This window comes from Copadichromis virginalis, linkage group LG6 (genome assembly GCF_057382275.1).
Source record: "Copadichromis virginalis isolate Kocher_CV1m ecotype Utaka linkage group LG6, C_Virginalis_male_GT1.1, whole genome shotgun sequence".
NCBI classification, from domain to species: domain Eukaryota; kingdom Metazoa; phylum Chordata; class Actinopteri; order Cichliformes; family Cichlidae; genus Copadichromis; species Copadichromis virginalis.
In genome coordinates, this window is record NC_140623.1 from 21,732,340 (window position 1) to 21,756,039 (window position 23,700).

Here is a 23,700-nt window from a genome sequence, read left to right on the forward strand (position 1 = left end):
GATACTTTACAAAGCTTGTTAGACACTGTGAAACACATCATGAGGATCCCTGGATGTTAGAAGATAAATAGAAATGGTCATGCTCACTTGCATTTTTAAAAATTCTTTTAATTGAAACTGCAGTGGTAATACACAAAGATTTATTATATAGATATAAAGATAGAGAGGACATAGTGACCATTCTTCATATATTTTTATGTGTAGACAATTGTACGTAATTGTACGTAAGGAACATTCACAAAAACATTTTAGTTTTGTATGTGAATACATACCATGCAAATCTCATATCACTGTGGTTCAGAAACAAGATTAGCTCTTGCATACACAACAGACCACAAATCCCCAGTATTATTCTATAAAATACAACATTTCTTCACATTCAAGACCTCTAGGACAAAAGAAAATATCACTGAATGCTGACTGGAAGACTGGTACTTAACCCTTTAGTTTTAAGTATCTCAGACCAAAATTGATATCAAGTAAGGACAATGTACACCACAGTTTCACAATTGAATGTTAGACAAAACCAACCATGGCATATAATTTCTGACAGAAATCATACCTACTAAGAATTAGGTGTAATTCAGGTGTGTCCCTGATTATTGCCTAATTGTGTTTCCTCTTATATTAAGATGAGGATGTTTACTAAGAATTATAATTTCCCAACAGTTACGCAAATGAGATTAAATCATCTCTTGCAACTGTGTATAAAAAGCTCCACTGTCAGTACAACATTACCACAATCATCCACATCTCTGAGACAGTCTGCTGAAGTTGTGAAGACCTGACGGTAACATTTCTCATCAATCCTTTATTGCTTCTGTGTTTTCAATGTAATGTTGGTGGAATGGTGATTTGGCTGATGGTTTTGACCACATCTCATCAAAATTATTGTTAACAGGTGAATCACTGAAACCATGATCAAGGTTGTGTTTCTGCTTGGATGCCTGCTGAGCCTTGCTCTGGCAAATCCTGTAAGTGTAATATGACTGAAGACTAAATTAATGTTTTAATATAAAATGTATAACTATATCTTGTACTGTGTGTGGAATCGTGTCACCAGAGACTGTATCAGTGTTCCTGTACTGTTATATCCAAACAACACATTTGCATGTATTTTTTGGTTTTTTTTAAACAGATTGACTCAGCACACGAGCGTGATGCACGTTCTTCATCTAGGGAGGGGGTGAGTGTCATGTTTGTCTTTCTATGTTTGAACATTAGACACACTGGACTCTCCAATATTATCATATCCAAAGAAAGCCATTCAACAGAGAATGCATTATCCCATGTAATAATATTTATTACTTATTTTCTTGCAGACTACTGGGACTAACACAAGTTATCTTACCCTGATAACAGCTCTTCTACAGAATCCAACACTTCGGCAGAATCCAACGCTCCTTGCAGCGATTCTTGCCGCTATACGATAAGCTGCTCCTTCACCAACAGCTATTACTGTTACAAAGAATGAATTGAAAATGAACCAACAATGAATAAAAACCCATGTTGAACGGCATCATTGTTTTTCATAATTTATTCACACAGATTATTGAAAATCTCCACTTATTTTTGAATGACTTGGTCTTATAGAGAGTTTAAAAAAGCTTGCACGATTCATAGGTCAGTGTTGTGGCTTAACAGAAAAACAAAAATCTTTTGAAATTCTGACTTATTTTCAGAAAGCAGACCATTTTCAATGCAAAATGTCTTACTCTCTACTCTTGCTCAGCTGATTAATGCGCCACGGTGCAAAAACACATTGAAAAAGGGGTGGCTGGAGCTTAGGAGGTAGCACAGATCATCTACTGATTAGGAAGGTTAGTGGTTGAATCCCTGGCTTCCCCAGTCTGCATGCACAATACTTGTCTCAAGTTAGTAACCCCAAGTTACTCTGATGCATCCATTGGAGTATGAACGTGTGTGAATGTTAGCTAGGAAAGTTAATATGGGTGAATGTGGCATGTTGTATAAAGCAGGGAGAGTAGAAATGCACTATATAAGAATCAGTCCACTTACCAAAGCAATACAGCAGCTATTAAAGACAAAACTGAAGATAAAGAGAACCAAAGAGAAGCAGCAACCGAAGGCTCTGTAGTAAATGCCAAGAAGAACATCTGAAGGGAGGAGACACAGTATTTGTGATGTTCATGGTGTATAGACTTAAGTATTTCAGCCAAAGCATAAAAAAAATGATGTTTGTATATAAAATGATGTCAGGTTATCCAATTAGTACTGAGCTGCTCAAAATTGGGCACTAAAGATAAAAATGTTTGTAATACTTAAACAGTTGATGTCATATTTTTGTAAAGACCCACCCACATTAAAGGTGAACGTCTGCAATTCTGCAATAGTATCTCAATTGTTTGATTTAAAATTCCCTGTGATTGTGTACAGAGAAAAAATGGCAGAATCTGTGTACAAAAACTTGTGCCTAACCATACAATACAATGGTGTTTGTGAAAAACAAACAAACAAAAAAAATACATTTTGAGTTTAACTGATTTTCACTGATGAACTTTATTTGGCAGCTACTAAACACAACAGTGATCAGAAAGTCAAAAGTCAAGATTCAATTTAGAAAAGATAAAAAGTAAAGCAAAACAAGCAACATTGTCCTGGCGTCATAAATGCAATGCTGGCTTAAAACCACTCTTTGGTTTTTTAGTTTCCTTTATGATTTCAGGGAGTTATAATGGATGCAGCTGTTGTAGTAGTTGTAGCAAGTGCTTGTAGGAAGGCAGAGAGAAGCTGCTGCAGGGAGATGTTGTTTGTTGGTCATCTCTAGAGAGAAAAATATCCATTTTACAGAACATTTTACAGAAAGTGATGTTCAATAAGATGAATAGATAAGTTGAGAAAAAGTTAAGATACAATAAGATGAACTAAAACGACAGATTCATCCAAGCAAATAAAAATTATCCTTCACAATCCGTGCACAAAAAATACTGAGAGTAAAAATGTTATTTGTACAGCTGCAGCAGACTGTCTCTGTCACAGCTGCAGAGGCAGATGTGTGGGATTTTAGAAGAATGGGGACCCAAATGCAGACATGGATGCGGGAGAATGTTTTGAACAGAAAGCGAGCCTTTATTTATGGATGATCAATACTGCAAACAGGTGGAACAGAGAAAACTAACAAAACCTAAACTAGGGAAAACTAACCATAAACATATAACCTGAGGATTGACCAGAACCAGGGGATGAGGAACCAGGAAACACAGGAAAGCTGATGGAGAGAACGCTGAGGCAATACAGGGAAGTCATGCAGAGGTAACACAGGAGGGAGACATGGCTCAACCTAATGAACATGACGAGACAGGGAGGAAGGAAAACTGAATACAATGACATAAGACACGGACCTTCAAAGTAAAACAGGAAACATAGTGACTGAACACGAGATAGTAAACTTAACAAAGAGACCGGGGAGACAGAGAACATAGGAACGTGAAACGTGGGATGGGAGGGCACCGAGTAGACAACACAGGACACAGGGAAGCCAAATACCAAAACCTAAGAACTAGAACTCAAGAAATACTACTGAACTAGGGAGCTAGAAATACTAGGACAGAAACCAAAACACTAACAGTGAAAACCATGAATAACAAATAATCAAGAAACACAAATTAAAGAGATACAGAACACTGGGTCACCAACTCAGGACTGTGACAGTCTCAGAGAGAAGGAGGTTGTTGTAGTGAGATTCTGAATGTTCAGTGCAGGAAGCATCCAAACAGAAATGCCTTCAGCATGGTTTCAGTTATTATACCTGTTGATAAAAAACAAACAAACAAAGACATTAAAGACAATAAGATAGCAAAATGACAAATACATCAATTAAAAAACAAAACAATTATCTTTCACAATCCTTACACAAGAAATGCTGAGAGTAAAGATTTAATTACCTTAAGTTGTAAGGCTGCAGCAGACTGTCTCAGAGAGAAGGAGGTTGTTGTAGTGGTGTTCGGGATGTTCTGGATGAAATAATACAGGTCAACAGATTTGTCCAATACTTCAATGTAAACATTAATCTTTATATCTGTCACGGTCCTGGGTCATTTGACCCAGCATTTTCAGTTTGTTGTATTTTGGTATTTATCTGTGATATTATTTATGTTCTGATTGTTTAGTTATCGTGTTTTGAATATTATAATTCTATGTTTCAGTTTATTCTGGTTTAGGGTTTGTTCTTAGGGTTTGTGTTTTGTGCCTTCGTGTTTAGTGTAGCTTTAGTTCAGTGTCACGCCGTCGTCTTTCTGAACTGTTTCCTGTTTTACTTTGAAGGTCCATGTCTTACGTCATTGTATTTAGTTTTGCTTCCCCCTCGTCTCATCACGCTCATCAGGTCCAGCTGTGTTTCCCACATGTGTGTAATCGCCCTGTGTTCTTCAGTGTGTATTTAAGTTGTGTCTACTTGTGTGCTGTTTGCTGGTCCGTCTGTGTATCTACTGTGTGTTTGCCCTGCTGTCAACCTTCATGTGCCTTCGCCCACCTTCCTCCATGTTCTGCTCTGCTGTTTTGTAGTTTAGTTTCTCCCAGTGTAGTTTATCTTTAGTTCCGTTTTGCCATTTTCTCCTTGTGTTTTATGTTGCAATAAACCTCGTTCGCATCTCAGCGAATGCCTGCTCTTGGGTCCTCATTTATGCCTCCACACGGCTCACCCCGTTTTCCGTGACAATATCAGTGTTTGCCAGCCACTGGAGAAATGATTAGGTGTGCCCTGGAAGATCATCTGGTTCCACCTGATTAGTACTCTAAGCAATGGGCATGAGTAACAGGCAGAACAATTACTTTCTCTTCCACTAGAGGGCAGTAATTAAATAGGTTGCCAACTCCCAGTAAAACAGAATCAGAATCAGAATCAGAATCAGAATGGGTTTATTGCCAGATGTTGAGGTTTACAACATTAGGAAATTGCTGCGGTGCTTCAGTGCAGACAATAAGAATTAAAGTGCTATGTAGAAAGAAAGATATGTGCATGAGATATACATGTGATATATACATGAGAATAAGAATTGTGAGTGCTACGTAGAAAGATATATACATGAGTGCAGGTGGTGATCAGTGCCAGACATGAAATGATGCAGTGACACAGCGTAGGGTCATGTGTTAGTGGCGGGGACAGTCATGTGGTTATTGTTCATGTGTCCAACAGCAGAGGGGAAGAAACTGTTCTTGTGGCGAGAGGTTCTGGTGCGAATGGACCGGAGCCTCCTGCCTGAGGGGAGCAGGTCAAACAGACTGTGTCCAGGGTGAGAAGGGTCAGCTGAGATCCGGGCTGCACGCCGCAGAGTCCTGGAGGTGTACAGGTCCTGCAGAGATGGGAGTCTGCAGCCAATCACCTTCTCAGCAGAGCGCACAACACGCTGCAGTCTCTGTTTGTCCCTGATAGTGGCTCCAGCGTACCACACGGTGATGGAGGAGGTGAGGATGGACTCGATGATTGCAGTGTAGAATTGCATCATCGTCCGTGTTGGCAGGTTGAATTTCTTCAGCTGCCTCAGGAAGTACATCCTCTGCTGGGCTTTCTTGATGACGGAGGTGATGGTGGGCTCCCACTTCAGGTCCTGGGTGATGGTGGTACCCAGGAAGCGGAATGAGTCCACAGAGGTGATGGGGGTGTCAGTCAGGATGATGGGGGGGAGTGGGGCTGTGTGCTTCCTGAAGTCCACAATAATCTCCACTGTCTTCTGGGCATTCAGCGCCAGGTTGTAGTGGCTGCACCAAGACACCAGACGTTCAACCTCCCTCCTGTAGGCAGACTCATCCCCGTCAGAGATGAGCCCAATGACGGTGGTGTCATCTGCGAACTTGATTAGCTTGACAGACTGGTGGGTGGAGGTGCAGCAGTTGGTGTACAGGGAGAAGAGCAGAGGAGAAAGAACACAGCCCTGAGGGGAGCCGGTGCTGATGGTCCGGGAGTCCGAGACATTCTTTCCCAGCCTCACGTGCTGCTTTCTGTCCATCAGGAAGTCAGTGATCCACCGGCAGATGGGATCAGGCACATTCATCTGGGAAAGCTTGCCTCGGAGATGGTCTGGAAGGATGGTGTTGAAGGCAGAGCTGAAGTCCACAAACAGGATCCTGGCGTAGGTTCCTGGGGAGTCCAGATGCTGCAGGATGAAGTGTAGGGCCATGTTGATGGCGTCGTCTACAGACCTGTTGGCTCTATATGCAAACTGCAGGGGGTCCAGGAGGGGGGCCGTGAGGGTCTTGAGATGGGAGAGAACTAGGCGCTCAAATGACTTCATGACCACGGATGTCAGAGCCACGGGTCTGTAGTCATTTGGTCCAGTGATCCTAGGTTTCTTGGGGACAGGGATTATGGTAGAGGACTTGAAGCAGGCAGGCACATGACATGCCTGCAGTGAGGAGTTGAAGATGCCAGAAAACACTGGGGCCAGCTCGTTTGCACAGTGTCTGAGGGTGGCAGGAGACACACCGTCTGGGCCGGGAGCTTTCCGAGCATTCAGGTTCTTAAACTGCTTCCTCACATCTGCTTCATGAATATGAAGAGTTGTGGTCGGAGGAGGTGGTGTGAAATCCTCTTTTGTGTGGGGTGAGGGGGCGGGTGTTGCAGGTAAACAGTTTGAAGGTGGTGATGGCTCTATGGAGGGGGGAGAGGTGGGGGAATGAGTGTCCAAAGTGCCTCTATTGTTGGGGTCGTTGGAGGTGTGAAGGCTGCCTGATGGCTCGTCAAAACGACAGTAGAAGTCGTTAAGGGTGTTGGCTAAGAGCAAGTCATCAGTGGAGTGGGGGGTTTTAGGCTTGTAGTTTGTAATATTCCTAAAACCTTTCCACACAGAGGCCGAGTCATTCTCTGAGATCTGCTGCTGCATCTTCTCAGAGTGCTGATGTTTGGCAATGTCCACTTCCTTAGTGAACCTGTACTTGGCCTCTCTGTAGCAGTCCCTGTCTCCGCTTCTGAACGCCTTACTCTTTTCCAGCCACAGCTTTTTGAGTTTAGGGGTAAACCAGGGTTTGTCATTGTTATAACTCACCCTGGTGCGTGATGGCACAATGCTGTCCTCACAGAAGTGGATATAGGAGGTGACAGTGTCCGTAAACTCGTCCAAGCTGTTAGAAGCAGCCTTCATTGTGTCCCAGTCTGTGGTCTCCAAACACGTGCGAAGCTCCTCCACACCCTCGTTGCTCCACAGTTTTTTGGTCCTCACGACAGGTTTGGAGAGCTTCAGCCTCTGTCTGTACGCGGGGATTAGGTGGATCATGACGTGGTCAGAAAGTCCGAGTGAAGCGCGCGGCACCGCGCGATAGGCCCCGCTGATCGTGCTGTAGCAGTGGTCCAATGTCCTCTCCTCTCTGGTCGGGCATTTAATATACTGTTTGTATTTCGGAAGCTCATGGCTCAGATTGGCTTTGTTAAAGTCCCCAAGAGCAATGATGAGAGAGTCCGGGTATGTCCGCTCCGTGTGGAGAATCTGCTCTGCGAGTGCGCACTGAGCTGTTTGCGCATCCGCGTCTGGCGGTATGTAAACAGCGGCCAGGATGAATGAAGCAAACTCCCGCGGAGAATAAAACGGTTTGCAGTGAATAAAAAGATATTCCAGAGAGGGAGAGCAGTGCTGGGCAATCACTGTTACATCTGTGCACCAGCCACTATTGATGTAGAAGCAGACACCTCCACCTTTGGTTTTACCGGAGAGAGCGGCCTGCCGGTCCGCGCGCAGCAGATGAAAGCCCTCCAGCTTGAGCGCGCAGTCCGGGATGTCCTCACTGAGCCACGACTCCGTAAAACATAAGACACAGGAGGAGGCAAAGTCTCTGTTCATGCTTCTCATCAGGGCCAGTTCGTCTATCTTATTCCAGAGTGAGCGTACATTAGAAAGGAAGATCCCAGGAAGGGCCGTTCTCAGTCCGCGTTTCCTCAAACGCACGAGTACGCCGGCTCGCTTACCTCTCTTTCGACGTCTCACTTTCCTGATCAGAGTCAGCAGTAAATCTGCCGCAGATGCGACAAATATTGGAAATAAATCCACAGGCGTTGTAGTCCTGCAGTTAAGGAGCTCTTCTCTGGTGTAAGAATATCCAGAGGAGTGCCCAGACACAGAAGAAATGCACAAAAACAAGACAAAAGTAACGCACTGAAGCACCAGGGCATCCATACGCGGCGCCATCTTGGTAGAAGGACAGGAAGAAGAAATTACATAATAGTCATGCTGTGAGACCACGCAGGGCGTAATAGCAATAGATGAATATTTGAAAAGAAAAAGTAGTCAATCTGATCTGGGTTCTGGAGAAAATTCTGACCAAGATGAAGGCCATAACATGACTAGTGGTCAGAACGAGGCAAAAAAGGTATACTGGGGACCAGTGTTGGTCAAGTTACTTGAAAAAAGTAATCAGTAACTAATTACTGATTACTTCCCCCAAAAAGTAATCCCGTTACTTTACTGATTACTTATTTTCAAAAGTAATTAATTACTTACTTAGTTCCTTTTTAAAAACACGATTTACAACCTGAAGAGGCGATAAAGCGATAGATCTTTCAGCCCAATTCTACTTTTTCTGCATAATCCATCATACAAAATGTAATCAAATGGAAAAGTCTCTTTTTTTTACTTGTTTTATTAGTTTTAATCTTTAAACTTTATGCATCAAGCAAAAATTTAATTATATGCAACATTCTCTGACTTCAATAAATTAGTTTAACATTTAAACCTATTTTCTGCACATTCCAGCACATAAAATAAAATATTTTTTGTGTTTACACTCAGTCTTTCAAATAGATGCAAGTAAAACACAGCAGAAAATAAATAAAGTCAAAGACTCAGCGGTCCTTTTGCTCTATTTTCACCTGTAAAGCAGGAGTGGCATAGGCAGAGGTTTACCCTGGTGCAGGTGTGCTGCGGTCAGTTGAAGAATCCGCGAGTTTCTCTGTGAATTTCCCATTACATCGTTGCGCACTCGGTGCTTGCTTGGAAGTTTAGGGGTTTTTTTCGCTGTAAAAAGAAGTTTTCTTCCCACGCACAACGGACGCTAATGTTTTTGTCACTTTTTATGGAATCAAACTCAAAGTAAGGTCAGTACTTCCACGTTTTAAACGCTGCATGCTCATACTCTCTCCCATCGATATATGATCCATTGTTGATCTGCACACAGCTGTTGTCACTAAAGGCGCACTGGCTTACGTCACTGTCGTGAGACATTCTCGCAAAAAATCACGGTTTTAGTAACGCAGTAACGCAGCGTTCCTACGGGAAAGTAACGGTAATCTAATTACCGTTTTTGCAATAGTAATCCCTTACTTTACTCGTTACTTGAAAAAAGTAATCAGATTACAGTAACGCGTTACTGCCCATCTCTGCTGGGGACACACTGAATCATTTCCACCACGGATTCTCAAGGGAAAATTATCAATATGCTTTTTGCAACATTTTGTTTGGTTGTGTGCTGTGTGATTTTTCTAATGTGAAATATTGGCCATGGCTCCAAAAGTTTGAGAAACACTTCTTCATATAACTAGAAAGTAATGCATATTACCACTGTAGGTGTCCACCCTATAGTGTCTACAAACTGGTAAACAGATGGAAATACCTCGCTATTATTACAAATCAGGAGATTCCGCAGCTTAAGCAGTTGACAAACAACACCCAGTTTTTTCTTAATGACTTGCTGTTATAGAACAAAGGTACATTAACTTTATTTAATAGATAAGAAGACAAAAATCAATTAAAGAACATCAAGAGCAAGTCCTGGTTTATGGAAACCGCTCGCTATTGTTCTCTCTCTCTCTCTCTCTCTCTCTCTCTCTCTCTCTCTCTCTCTCCGACTGTTGTCACCTCCAACGTTTTCAGGGGTTTCTAAACAACCAAATATCACATGTTGCCATATAATCTTTTGATTGGTTGACAGGATAAAAGTCAGCAGCTTGTTGCTATTTAATTGTGCTGTAGCAAAAGGGTTTAATCAGGTGTGTCCTTAAATATTGCCTAATTGTGTTTCCTCTTATATTAAGATGAGGATGTTTACTAAGAATTATAATTTCCCAACAGTTACGCAAATGAGATTAAATCATCTCTTGCAACTGTGTATAAAAAGCTCCACTGTCAGTACAGCATTACCACAATCATCCACATCTCTGAGACAGTCTGCTGAAGTTGTGAAGACCTGACGGTAACATTTCTCATCAATCCTTTATTGCTTCTGTGTTTTCAATGTAATGTTGGTGGAATGGTGATTTGGCTGATGGTTTTGACCACATCTCATCAAAATTATTGTTAACAGGTGAATCACTGAAACCATGATCAAGGTTGTGTTTCTGCTTGGATGCCTGCTGAGCCTTGCTCTGGCAAATCCTGTAAGTGTAATATGACTGAAGACTAAATTAATGTTTTAATATAAAATGTATAACTATATCTTGTACTGTGTGTGGAATCGTGTCACCAGAGACTGTATCAGTGTTCCTGTACTGTTATATCCAAACAACACATTTGCATGTATTTTTTGTTTTTTTTAAACAGATTGACTCAGCACACGAGCGTGATGCACGTTCTTCATCTAGGGAGGGGGTGAGTGTCATGTTTGTCTTTCTATGTTTGAACATTAGACACACTGGACTCTCCAATATTATCATATCCAAAGAAAGCCATTCAACAGAGAATGCATTATCCCATGTAATAATATTTATTACTTATTTTCTTGCAGACTACTGGGACTAACACAAGTTATCTTACCCTGATAACAGCTCTTCTACAGAATCCAACACTTCTGCAGAATCCAACGCTCCTTGCAGCGATTCTTGCCGCTATACGATAAGCTGCTCCTTCACCAACAGCTATTACTGTTACAAAGAATGAATTGAAAATGAACCAACAATGAATAAAAACCCATGTTGAACAGCATCATTGTTTTTCATAATTTATTCACACAGATTATTGAAAATCTCCACTTATTTTTGAATGACTTGGTCTTATAGAGAGTTTAAAAAAGCTTGCACGATTCATAGGTCAGTGTTGTGGCTTAACAGAAAAACAAAAATCTTTTGAAATTCTGACTTATTTTCAGAAAGCAGACCATTTTCAATGCAAAATGTCTTACTCTCTACTCTTGCTCAGCTGATTAATGCGCCACGGTGCAAAAACACATTGAAAAAGGGGTGGCTGGAGCTTAGGAGGTAGCACAGATCATCTACTGATTAGGAAGGTTAGTGGTTGAATCCCTGGCTTCCCCAGTCTGCATGCACAATACTTGTCTCAAGTTAGTAACCCCAAGTTACTCTGATGCATCCATTGGAGTATGAACGTGTGTGAATGTTAGCTAGGAAAGTTAATATGGGTGAATGTGGCATGTTGTATAAAGCAGGGAGAGTAGAAATGCACTATATAAGAATCAGTCCACTTACCAAAGCAATACAGCAGCTATTAAAGACAAAACTGAAGATAAAGAGAACCAAAGAGAAGCAGCAACCGAAGGCTCTGTAGTAAATGCCAAGAAGAACATCTGAAGGGAGGAGACACAGTATTTGTGATGTTCATGGTGTATAGACTTAAGTATTTCAGCCAAAGCATAAAAAAAATGATGTTTGTATATAAAATGATGTCAGGTTATCCAATTAGTACTGAGCTGCTCAAAATTGGGCACTAAAGATAAAAATGTTTGTAATACTTAAACAGTTGATGTCATATTTTTGTAAAGACCCACCCACATTAAAGGTGAACGTCTGCAATTCTGCAATAGTATCTCAATTGTTTGATTTAAAATTCCCTGTGATTGTGTACAGAGAAAAAATGGCAGAATCTGTGTACAAAAACTTGTGCCTAACCATACAATACAATGGTGTTTGTGAAAAACAAACAAACAAAAAAAATACATTTTGAGTTTAACTGATTTTCACTGATGAACTTTATTTGGCAGCTACTAAACACAACAGTGATCAGAAAGTCAAAAGTCAAGATTCAATTTAGAAAAGATAAAAAGTAAAGCAAAACAAGCAACATTGTCCTGGCGTCATAAATGCAATGCTGGCTTAAAACCACTCTTTGGTTTTTTAGTTTCCTTTATGATTTCAGGGAGTTATAATGGATGCAGCTGTTGTAGTAGTTGTAGCAAGTGCTTGTAGGAAGGCAGAGAGAAGCTGCTGCAGGGAGATGTTGTTTGTTGGTCATCTCTAGAGAGAAAAATATCCATTTTACAGAACATTTTACAGAAAGTGATGTTCAATAAGATGAATAGATAAGTTGAGAAAAAGTTAAGATACAATAAGATGAACTAAAACGACAGATTCATCCAAGCAAATAAAAATTATCCTTCACAATCCGTGCACAAAAAATACTGAGAGTAAAAATGTTATTTGTACAGCTGCAGCAGACTGTCTCTGTCACAGCTGCAGAGGCAGATGTGTGGGATTTTAGAAGAATGGGGACCCAAATGCAGACATGGATGCGGGAGAATGTTTTGAACAGAAAGCGAGCCTTTATTTATGGATGATCAATACTGCAAACAGGTGGAACAGAGAAAACTAACAAAACCTAAACTAGGGAAAACTAACCATAAACATATAACCTGAGGATTGACCAGAACCAGGGGATGAGGAACCAGGAAACACAGGAAAGCTGATGGAGAGAACGCTGAGGCAATACAGGGAAGTCATGCAGAGGTAACACAGGAGGGAGACATGGCTCAACCTAATGAACATGACGAGACAGGGAGGAAGGAAAACTGAATACAATGACATAAGACACGGACCTTCAAAGTAAAACAGGAAACATAGTGACTGAACACGAGATAGTAAACTTAACAAAGAGACCGGGGAGACAGAGAACATAGGAACGTGAAACGTGGGATGGGAGGGCACCGAGTAGACAACACAGGACACAGGGAAGCCAAATACCAAAACCTAAGAACTAGAACTCAAGAAATACTACTGAACTAGGGAGCTAGAAATACTAGGACAGAAACCAAAACACTAACAGTGAAAACCATGAATAACAAATAATCAAGAAACACAAATTAAAGAGATACAGAACACTGGGTCACCAACTCAGGACTGTGACAGTCTCAGAGAGAAGGAGGTTGTTGTAGTGAGATTCTGAATGTTCAGTGCAGGAAGCATCCAAACAGAAATGCCTTCAGCATGGTTTCAGTTATTATACCTGTTGATAAAAAACAAACAAACAAAGACATTAAAGACAATAAGATAGCAAAATGACAAATACATCAATTAAAAAACAAAACAATTATCTTTCACAATCCTTACACAAGAAATGCTGAGAGTAAAGATTTAATTACCTTAAGTTGTAAGGCTGCAGCAGACTGTCTCAGAGAGAAGGAGGTTGTTGTAGTGGTGTTCGGGATGTTCTGGATGAAATAATACAGGTCAACAGATTTGTCCAATACTTCAATGTAAACATTAATCTTTATATCTGTCACGGTCCTGGGTCATTTGACCCAGCATTTTCAGTTTGTTGTATTTTGGTATTTATCTGTGATATTATTTATGTTCTGATTGTTTAGTTATCGTGTTTTGAATATTATAATTCTATGTTTCAGTTTATTCTGGTTTAGGGTTTGTTCTTAGGGTTTGTGTTTTGTGCCTTCGTGTTTAGTGTAGCTTTAGTTCAGTGTCACGCCGTCGTCTTTCTGAACTGTTTCCTGTTTTACTTTGAAGGTCCATGTCTTACGTCATTGTATTTAGTTTTGCTTCCCCCTCGTCTCATCACGCTCATCAGGTCCAGCTGTGTTTCCCACATGTGTGTAATCGCCCTGTGTTCTTCAGTGTGTATTTAAGTTGTGTCTACTTGTGTGCTGTTTGCTGGTCCGTCTGTGTATCTACTGTGTGTTTGCCCTGCTGTCAACCTTCATGTGCCTTCGCCCACCTTCCTCCATGTTCTGCTCTGCTGTTTTGTAGTTTAGTTTCTCCCAGTGTAGTTTATCTTTAGTTCCGTTTTGCCATTTTCTCCTTGTGTTTTATGTTGCAATAAACCTCGTTCGCATCTCAGCGAATGCCTGCTCTTGGGTCCTCATTTATGCCTCCACACGGCTCACCCCGTTTTCCGTGACAATATCAGTGTTTGCCAGCCACTGGAGAAATGATTAGGTGTGCCCTGGAAGATCATCTGGTTCCACCTGATTAGTACTCTAAGCAATGGGCATGAGTAACAGGCAGAACAATTACTTTCTCTTCCACTAGAGGGCAGTAATTAAATAGGTTGCCAACTCCCAGTAAAACAGAATCAGAATCAGAATCAGAATGGGTTTATTGCCAGATGTTGAGGTTTACAACATTAGGAAATTGCTGCGGTGCTTCAGTGCAGACAATAAGAATTAAAGTGCTATGTAGAAAGAAAGATATGTGCATGAGATATACATGTGATATATACATGAGAATAAGAATTGTGAGTGCTACGTAGAAAGATATATACATGAGTGCAGGTGGTGATCAGTGCCAGACATGAAATGATGCAGTGACACAGCGTAGGGTCATGTGTTAGTGGCGGGGACAGTCATGTGGTTATTGTTCATGTGTCCAACAGCAGAGGGGAAGAAACTGTTCTTGTGGCGAGAGGTTCTGGTGCGAATGGACCGGAGCCTCCTGCCTGAGGGGAGCAGGTCAAACAGACTGTGTCCAGGGTGAGAAGGGTCAGCTGAGATCCGGGCTGCACGCCGCAGAGTCCTGGAGGTGTACAGGTCCTGCAGAGATGGGAGTCTGCAGCCAATCACCTTCTCAGCAGAGCGCACAACACGCTGCAGTCTCTGTTTGTCCCTGATAGTGGCTCCAGCGTACCACACGGTGATGGAGGAGGTGAGGATGGACTCGATGATTGCAGTGTAGAATTGCATCATCGTCCGTGTTGGCAGGTTGAATTTCTTCAGCTGCCTCAGGAAGTACATCCTCTGCTGGGCTTTCTTGATGACGGAGGTGATGGTGGGCTCCCACTTCAGGTCCTGGGTGATGGTGGTACCCAGGAAGCGGAATGAGTCCACAGAGGTGATGGGGGTGTCAGTCAGGATGATGGGGGGGAGTGGGGCTGTGTGCTTCCTGAAGTCCACAATAATCTCCACTGTCTTCTGGGCATTCAGCGCCAGGTTGTAGTGGCTGCACCAAGACACCAGACGTTCAACCTCCCTCCTGTAGGCAGACTCATCCCCGTCAGAGATGAGCCCAATGACGGTGGTGTCATCTGCGAACTTGATTAGCTTGACAGACTGGTGGGTGGAGGTGCAGCAGTTGGTGTACAGGGAGAAGAGCAGAGGAGAAAGAACACAGCCCTGAGGGGAGCCGGTGCTGATGGTCCGGGAGTCCGAGACATTCTTTCCCAGCCTCACGTGCTGCTTTCTGTCCATCAGGAAGTCAGTGATCCACCGGCAGATGGGATCAGGCACATTCATCTGGGAAAGCTTGCCTCGGAGATGGTCTGGAAGGATGGTGTTGAAGGCAGAGCTGAAGTCCACAAACAGGATCCTGGCGTAGGTTCCTGGGGAGTCCAGATGCTGCAGGATGAAGTGTAGGGCCATGTTGATGGCGTCGTCTACAGACCTGTTGGCTCTATATGCAAACTGCAGGGGGTCCAGGAGGGGGGCCGTGAGGGTCTTGAGATGGGAGAGAACTAGGCGCTCAAATGACTTCATGACCACGGATGTCAGAGCCACGGGTCTGTAGTCATTTGGTCCAGTGATCCTAGGTTTCTTGGGGACAGGGATTATGGTAGAGGACTTGAAGCAGGCAGGCACATGACATGCCTGCAGTGAGGAGTTGAAGATGCCAGAAAACACTGGGGCCAGCTCGTTTGCACAGTGTCTGAGGGTGGCAGGAGACACACCGTCTGGGCCGGGAGCTTTCCGAGCATTCAGGTTCTTAAACTGCTTCCTCACATCTGCTTCATGAATATGAAGAGTTGTGGTCGGAGGAGGTGGTGTGAAATCCTCTTTTGTGTGGGGTGAGGGGGCGGGTGTTGCAGGTAAACAGTTTGAAGGTGGTGATGGCTCTATGGAGGGGGGAGAGGTGGGGGAATGAGTGTCCAAAGTGCCTCTATTGTTGGGGTCGTTGGAGGTGTGAAGGCTGCCTGATGGCTCGTCAAAACGACAGTAGAAGTCGTTAAGGGTGTTGGCTAAGAGCAAGTCATCAGTGGAGTGGGGGGTTTTAGGCTTGTAGTTTGTAATATTCCTAAAACCTTTCCACACAGAGGCCGAGTCATTCTCTGAGATCTGCTGCTGCATCTTCTCAGAGTGCTGATGTTTGGCAATGTCCACTTCCTTAGTGAACCTGTACTTGGCCTCTCTGTAGCAGTCCCTGTCTCCGCTTCTGAACGCCTTACTCTTTTCCAGCCACAGCTTTTTGAGTTTAGGGGTAAACCAGGGTTTGTCATTGTTATAACTCACCCTGGTGCGTGATGGCACAATGCTGTCCTCACAGAAGTGGATATAGGAGGTGACAGTGTCCGTAAACTCGTCCAAGCTGTTAGAAGCAGCCTTCATTGTGTCCCAGTCTGTGGTCTCCAAACACGTGCGAAGCTCCTCCACACCCTCGTTGCTCCACAGTTTTTTGGTCCTCACGACAGGTTTGGAGAGCTTCAGCCTCTGTCTGTACGCGGGGATTAGGTGGATCATGACATGGTCAGAAAGTCCGAGTGAAGCGCGCGGCACCGCGCGATAGGCCCCGCTGATCGTGCTGTAGCAGTGGTCCAATGTCCTCTCCTCTCTGGTCGGGCATTTAATATACTGTTTGTATTTCGGAAGCTCATGGCTCAGATTGGCTTTGTTAAAGTCCCCAAGAGCAATGATGAGAGAGTCCGGGTATGTCCGCTCCGTGTGGAGAATCTGCTCTGCGAGTGCGCACTGAGCTGTTTGCGCATCCGCGTCTGGCGGTATGTAAACAGCGGCCAGGATGAATGAAGCAAACTCCCGCGGAGAATAAAACGGTTTGCAGTGAATAAAAAGATATTCCAGAGAGGGAGAGCAGTGCTGGGCAATCACTGTTACATCTGTGCACCAGCCACTATTGATGTAGAAGCAGACACCTCCACCTTTGGTTTTACCGGAGAGAGCGGCCTGCCGGTCCGCGCGCAGCAGATGAAAGCCCTCCAGCTTGAGCGCGCAGTCCGGGATGTCCTCACTGAGCCACGACTCCGTAAAACATAAGACACAGGAGGAGGCAAAGTCTCTGTTCATGCTTCTCATCAGGGCCAGTTCGTCTATCTTATTCCAGAGTGAGCGTACATTAGAAAGGAAGATCCCAGGAAGGGCCGTTCTCAGTCCGCGTTTCCTCAAACGCACGAGTACGCCGGCTCGCTTACCTCTCTTTCGACGTCTCACTTTCCTGATCAGAGTCAGCAGTAAATCTGCCGCAGATGCGACAAATATTGGAAATAAATCCACAGGCGTTGTAGTCCTGCAGTTAAGGAGCTCTTCTCTGGTGTAAGAATATCCAGAGGAGTGCCCAGACACAGAAGAAATGCACAAAAACAAGACAAAAGTAACGCACTGAAGCACCAGGGCATCCATACGCGGCGCCATCTTGGTAGAAGGACAGGAAGAAGAAATTACATAATAGTCATGCTGTGAGACCACGCAGGGCGTAATAGCAATAGATGAATATTTGAAAAGAAAAAGTAGTCAATCTGATCTGGGTTCTGGAGAAAATTCTGACCAAGATGAAGGCCATAACATGACTAGTGGTCAGAACGAGGCAAAAAAGGTATACTGGGGACCAGTGTTGGTCAAGTTACTTGAAAAAAGTAATCAGTAACTAATTACTGATTACTTCCCCCAAAAAGTAATCCCGTTACTTTACTGATTACTTATTTTCAAAAGTAATTAATTACTTAGTTACTTAGTTCCTTTTTAAAAACACGATTTACAACCTGAAGAGGCGATAAAGCGATAGATCTTTCAGCCCAATTCTACTTTTTCTGCATAATCCATCATACAAAATGTAATCAAATGGAAAAGTCTCTTTTTTTTACTTGTTTTATTAGTTTTAATCTTTAAACTTTATGCATCAAGCAAAAATTTAATTATATGCAACATTCTCTGACTTCAATAAATTAGTTTAACATTTAAACCTATTTTCTGCACATTCCAGCACATAAAATAAAATATTTTTTGTGTTTACACTCAGTCTTTCAAATAGATGCAAGTAAAACACAGCAGAAAATAAATAAAGTCAAAGACTCAGCGGTCCTTTTGCTCTATTTTCACCTGTAAAGCAGGAGTGGCATAGGCAGAGGTTTACCCTGGTGCAGGTGTGCTGCGGTCAGTTGAAGAATCCGCGAGTTTCTCTGTGAATTTCCCATTACATCGTTGCGCACTCGGTGCTTGCTTGGAAGTTTAGGGGTTTTTTTCGCTGTAAAAAGAAGTTTTCTTCCCACGCACAACGGACGCTAATGTTTTTGTCACTTTTTATGGAATCAAACTCAAAGTAAGGTCAGTACTTCCACGTTTTAAACGCTGCATGCTCATACTCTCTCCCACAATCGATATATGATCCATTGTTGATCTGCACACAGCTGTTGTCACTAAAGGCGCACTGGCTTACGTCACTGTCGTGAGACATTCTCGCAAAAAATCACGGTTTTAGTAACGCAGTAACGCAGCGTTCCTACGGGAAAGTAACGGTAATCTAATTACCGTTTTTGCAATAGTAATCCCTTACTTTACTCGTTACTTGAAAAAAGTAATCAGATTACAGTAACGCGTTACTGCCCATCTCTGCTGGGGACACACTGAATCATTTCCACCACGGATTCTCAAGGGAAAATTATCAATATGCTTTTTGCAACATTTTGTTTGGTTGTGTGCTGTGTGATTTTTCTAATGTGAAATATTGGCCATGGCTCCAAAAGTTTGAGAAACACTTCTTCATATAACTAGAAAGTAATGCATATTACCACTGTAGGTGTCCACCCTATAGTGTCTACAAACTGGTAAACAGATGGAAATACCTCGCTATTATTACAAATCAGGAGATTCCGCAGCTTAAGCAGTTGACAAACAACACCCAGTTTTTTCTTAATGACTTGCTGTTATAGAACAAAGGTACATTAACTTTATTTAATAGATAAGAAGACAAAAATCAATTAAAGAACATCAAGAGCAAGTCCTGGTTTATGGAAACCGCTCGCTATTGTTCTCTCTCTCTCTCTCTCTCTCTCTCTCTCTCTCTCTCTCTCTCTCTCTCTCCGACTGTTGTCACCTCCAACGTTTTCAGGGGTTTCTAAACAACCAAATATCACATGTTGCCATATAATCTTTTGATTGGTTGACAGGATAAAAGTCAGCAGCTTGTTGCTATTTAATTGTGCTGTAGCAAAAGGGTTTAATCAGGTGTGTCCTTAAATATTGCCTAATTGTGTTTCCTCTTATATTAAGATGAGGATGTTTACTAAGAATTATAATTTCCCAACAGTTACGCAAATGAGATTAAATCATCTCTTGCAACTGTGTATAAAAAGCTCCACTGTCAGTACAGCATTACCACAATCATCCACATCTCTGAGACAGTCTGCTGAAGTTGTGAAGACCTGACGGTAACATTTCTCATCAATCCTTTATTGCTTCTGTGTTTTCAATGTAATGTTGGTGGAATGGTGATTTGGCTGATGGTTTTGACCACATCTCATCAAAATTATTGTTAACAGGTGAATCACTGAAACCATGATCAAGGTTGTGTTTCTGCTTGGATGCCTGCTGAGCCTTGCTCTGGCAAATCCTGTAAGTGTAATATGACTGAAGACTAAATTAATGTTTTAATATAAAATGTATAACTATATCTTATACTGTGTGTGGAATCGTGTCACCAGAGACTGTATCAGTGTTCCTGTACTGTTATATCCAAACAACACATTTGCATGTATTTTTTGTTTTTTTTAAACAGATTGACTCAGCACACGAGCGTGATGCACGTTCTTCATCTAGGGAGGGGGTGAGTGTCATGTTTGTCTTTCTATGTTTGAACATTAGACACACTGGACTCTCCAATATTATCATATCCAAAGAAAGCCATTCAACAGAGAATGCATTATCCCATGTAATAATATTTATTACTTATTTTCTTGCAGACTACTGGGACTAACACAAGTTATCTTACCCTGATAACAGCTCTTCTACAGAATCCAACACTTCTGCAGAATCCAACGCTCCTTGCAGCGATTCTTGCCGCTATACGATAAGCTGCTCCTTCACCAACAGCTATTACTGTTACAAAGAATGAATTGAAAATGAACCAACAATGAATAAAAACCCATGTTGAACAGCATCATTGTTTTTCATAATTTATTCACACAGATTATTGAAAATCTCCACTTATTTTTGAATGACTTGGTCTTATAGAGAGTTTAAAAAAGCTTGCACGATTCATAGGTCAGTGTTGTGGCTTAACAGAAAAACAAAAATCTTTTGAAATTCTGACTTATTTTCAGAAAGCAGACCATTTTCAATGCAAAATGTCTTACTCTCTACTCTTGCTCAGCTGATTAATGCGCCACGGTGCAAAAACACATTGAAAAAGGGGTGGCTGGAGCTTAGGAGGTAGCACAGATCATCTACTGATTAGGAAGGTTAGTGGTTGAATCCCTGGCTTCCCCAGTCTGCATGCACAATACTTGTCTCAAGTTAGTAACCCCAAGTTACTCTGATGCATCCATTGGAGTATGAACGTGTGTGAATGTTAGCTAGGAAAGTTAATATGGGTGAATGTGGCATGTTGTATAAAGCAGGGAGAGTAGAAATGCACTATATAAGAATCAGTCCACTTACCAAAGCAATACAGCAGCTATTAAAGACAAAACTGAAGATAAAGAGAACCAAAGAGAAGCAGCAACCGAAGGCTCTGTAGTAAATGCCAAGAAGAACATCTGAAGGGAGGAGACACAGTATTTGTGATGTTCATGGTGTATAGACTTAAGTATTTCAGCCAAAGCATAAAAAAAATGATGTTTGTATATAAAATGATGTCAGGTTATCCAATTAGTACTGAGCTGCTCAAAATTGGGCACTAAAGATAAAAATGTTTGTAATACTTAAACAGTTGATGTCATATTTTTGTAAAGACCCACCCACATTAAAGGTGAACGTCTGCAATTCTGCAATAGTATCTCAATTGTTTGATTTAAAATTCCCTGTGATTGTGTACAGAGAAAAAATGGCAGAATCTGTGTACAAAAACTTGTGCCTAACCATACAATACAATGGTGTTTGTGAAAAACAAACAAAAATCCCCCAACACATTTTGAGTCTAACTGATTTTCACTGATGAACTTTATTTGGCAGCTACTAAACGCAACAGTGATCAGAAAGTCAAAAGTCAAGTCAAGTCTATTATTACAAATCAGGAGATTTAGCGGCTTAAGCAGTTAGCAGACAACACCCAGTCTGACATCCTTTATTTAGGGCCTGAGCACTGACAGTGTGAAGGCCCTATTGCATGGCTATTCAACTAAGATGTTAGTTGGGCCAGATTTTCAAACCGAGGAATTTATCTGGGCCAGATATTTTTTTGCAGCCAGTAAGCAGCAGATCATGATCAATTTCAAACCCACACAACTGTATTTAAAAACAAGTACTTTTTTTAAAATTCCTTTTTCCTCTGTAAATCTGGTGACCTCTCACAAATGCACACCAAAAGGTCCATTAAAAAAAAGGGAGCTACAACTAAATTAATTTTTTGCACATTTGAAATAATAATTTAAAAAAACCACATTTTGATAATTCCCTTTCAAATTAAAATAAATGTTTTGCTGACCACTCACTTTTCCTGCCACGGATGGAGCCCCATCCGTCACAAGCAGTGGCGTGTCTAGAAAATTTTTGTTGGGGGGGCCAGGTAGGGGCACAGATTTGGAGAAGGGTGGCAGATTTAATTGGCAGATAATGTTTAAAAAAAAAATTCTACCAACCCTTAACCATAATTCAATAATCCTATAAACCTAATAACCAAATGCACTTTTAACTCTTATTAGAATGAGATTTTAACCACTACGGTGCAAAGTTTTTAGATACTGCGTTGATAAAGTACAAGAGATACAATCAGTGCTTTGTCAGTGTTTACTCAGCATTCAAGGACATCAATATTTGCATAGTATTTTTACTGACATATAGTGCACATATGTTTTGGGCAAAAACATTTTTGAAAATTAAAATACGAACATTTGTAACAAACAATTGACAAATTAGCCAATGCCAATGCAAAACTTTATCTGCCTGTTAAAAAAAGAAGATAATCTTCTCACAAACTGGTGTTTGATTTTGAAACAGGAAAAAAGTGGGGAAACAACTGAAAAGACTAACATTTGAATGAAACCTGAAAGCAAGTAAATACTTTCTATGCTGCCTTATCGTAAACTTTGGTAATATTGATAAAGAACAACACTGGCTGATGATAAAATACAGTCAGCTGGCATGGTGACACTGCCAGTATTAACCTGCAGGGCTGGACTGGGGCAAAAAAATTGGGCATTTTTACTACAGACCGACCCACCAGGTATTAAAGCCATAAAGACTTTGACTGAAAACAAACCCTGTTGTGACAGTGATGTACAGTCTTGTTGGTATATGTATGATTTCTATACATTTTACGTCAGATAAAAACTTTGGTTGTAAGATTTAGATAATTATTTAATAAAAACTAGGTATTTTAAATGAGAATAAGAAAGAAAAGTATTTCTTTGTGCCCACCTTTCCCTGTTAATGCCCTACCTGGCCCCCTGGCAAAACTTTGCTAGACCCGCCCCTGCACAGTTACCAGCTGTCAGCTACATAAAAAAGGATCCTGGTGTTATTTATCTCTCAGAAACAGTTCATAACTTCCCTTCAACTCATTCATGTCACCTAAAAGGTAAACCTGTTTCTCCATCACCTGTTCAGCTCTGATGGTTCAGTAAGGACATCTCCTGGTTTCATCTTCATGTTTCCCTCTCACCACATATCTAAACAGACATCATGACCAGCAGCTTTACAGCTGTGGCTCCAGCAAACATCAGCTGATACTAGAAATTAATATTAAATAAATTCTAACAACAGCTGATCAAGCTTAAACGTGCTGCTGTTGTTTAGCGCAATATCTGCTGGTTTCCTCTTTCTGGCGCAAAGTGGGCGATAAACAAGAGAGAAAAGCCGATCAGCTGATCATTGATCAGTTTCATGATTGAAGTAGCAACAGGAGAGGGAGGGGGAGAGAATGAGAGAAGAGGCAGCTGTGCAGCATAAAGACAGAATAAATCCAGCTTTGTGTCTTTTTTCCATTCTAGCTAAAGTCCGGGACAAACTGCGTCTCTTCTCAGCTCAATACGAAACGTGTAATATTTTCTCTGAATGAGGGACCATTCCATTTTTTTAAGGAGCCGTTGGCAACTCTACTAACCTTATGAATAAAATAAAGTTCACTATCAGTAACATCATAGCACCCACCCAGCTGTATAAAAACTCCGTCAAACTGGCTAGAACGCAGTATGAGTTATTGCAACTGACAGTAAAAAGTCAGCAACATGAAAATAAACTCCACCTAAACTTGGTTTATATCTGACCCAGATAGACTGCAGGTCATAACTTCTTACCTGAAGTTCAGTTCACCTGACACTCGGACTGGTGGCTGCTTCGGGGCTCTCCTCCTGCCTCCCCTTCCCTCATCCACCTGTTGCCTCTGTGGAAGCTCCGTCATAGCCACCACCAAACAACGGAGTTATTTCTACACATCGACCTGCATCTGGCCAATCCACCACCTCTCATTGTTCATGCCGTTACAAAAAA

The 23,700-nt window shown here is 41.8% G+C and overlaps 5 long non-coding RNA genes across 5 annotated transcripts; 3 read left to right on the forward strand and 2 right to left on the reverse strand.

Annotated features, from left to right (window-relative positions):
* The first annotated feature begins 748 nt into the window (after positions 1–748).
* LOC146707748 (uncharacterized) lies at positions 749–1,512 on the forward strand. The gene is made up of 4 exons (XR_014921082.1): positions 749–790; positions 902–974; positions 1,139–1,186; positions 1,323–1,512. It is a non-coding gene; the product is annotated as an uncharacterized LOC146707748 (long non-coding RNA).
* Positions 1,513–3,917: 2,405 nt separating this feature from the next.
* LOC146707749 (uncharacterized) lies at positions 3,918–11,448 on the reverse strand. The gene is made up of 3 exons (XR_014921084.1): positions 11,363–11,448; positions 10,695–10,801; positions 3,918–3,974 (listed from the first exon to the last, which is right to left on the reverse strand). It is a non-coding gene; the product is annotated as an uncharacterized LOC146707749 (long non-coding RNA).
* Positions 10,091–10,724, forward strand: LOC146707750 (uncharacterized). The gene is made up of 4 exons (XR_014921083.1): positions 10,091–10,134; positions 10,246–10,318; positions 10,482–10,529; positions 10,666–10,724. It is a non-coding gene; the product is annotated as an uncharacterized LOC146707750 (long non-coding RNA).
* Positions 11,449–13,260: 1,812 nt separating the features above from the next.
* Positions 13,261–20,802, reverse strand: LOC146707751 (uncharacterized). Its single transcript, XR_014921086.1, has 3 exons — positions 20,713–20,802; positions 20,045–20,151; positions 13,261–13,317 (listed from the first exon to the last, which is right to left on the reverse strand). It is a non-coding gene; the product is annotated as an uncharacterized LOC146707751 (long non-coding RNA).
* On the forward strand, positions 19,441–20,074 carry LOC146707752 (uncharacterized). The gene is made up of 4 exons (XR_014921085.1): positions 19,441–19,484; positions 19,596–19,668; positions 19,832–19,879; positions 20,016–20,074. It is a non-coding gene; the product is annotated as an uncharacterized LOC146707752 (long non-coding RNA).
* Positions 20,803–23,700: the final 2,898 nt, after the last annotated feature.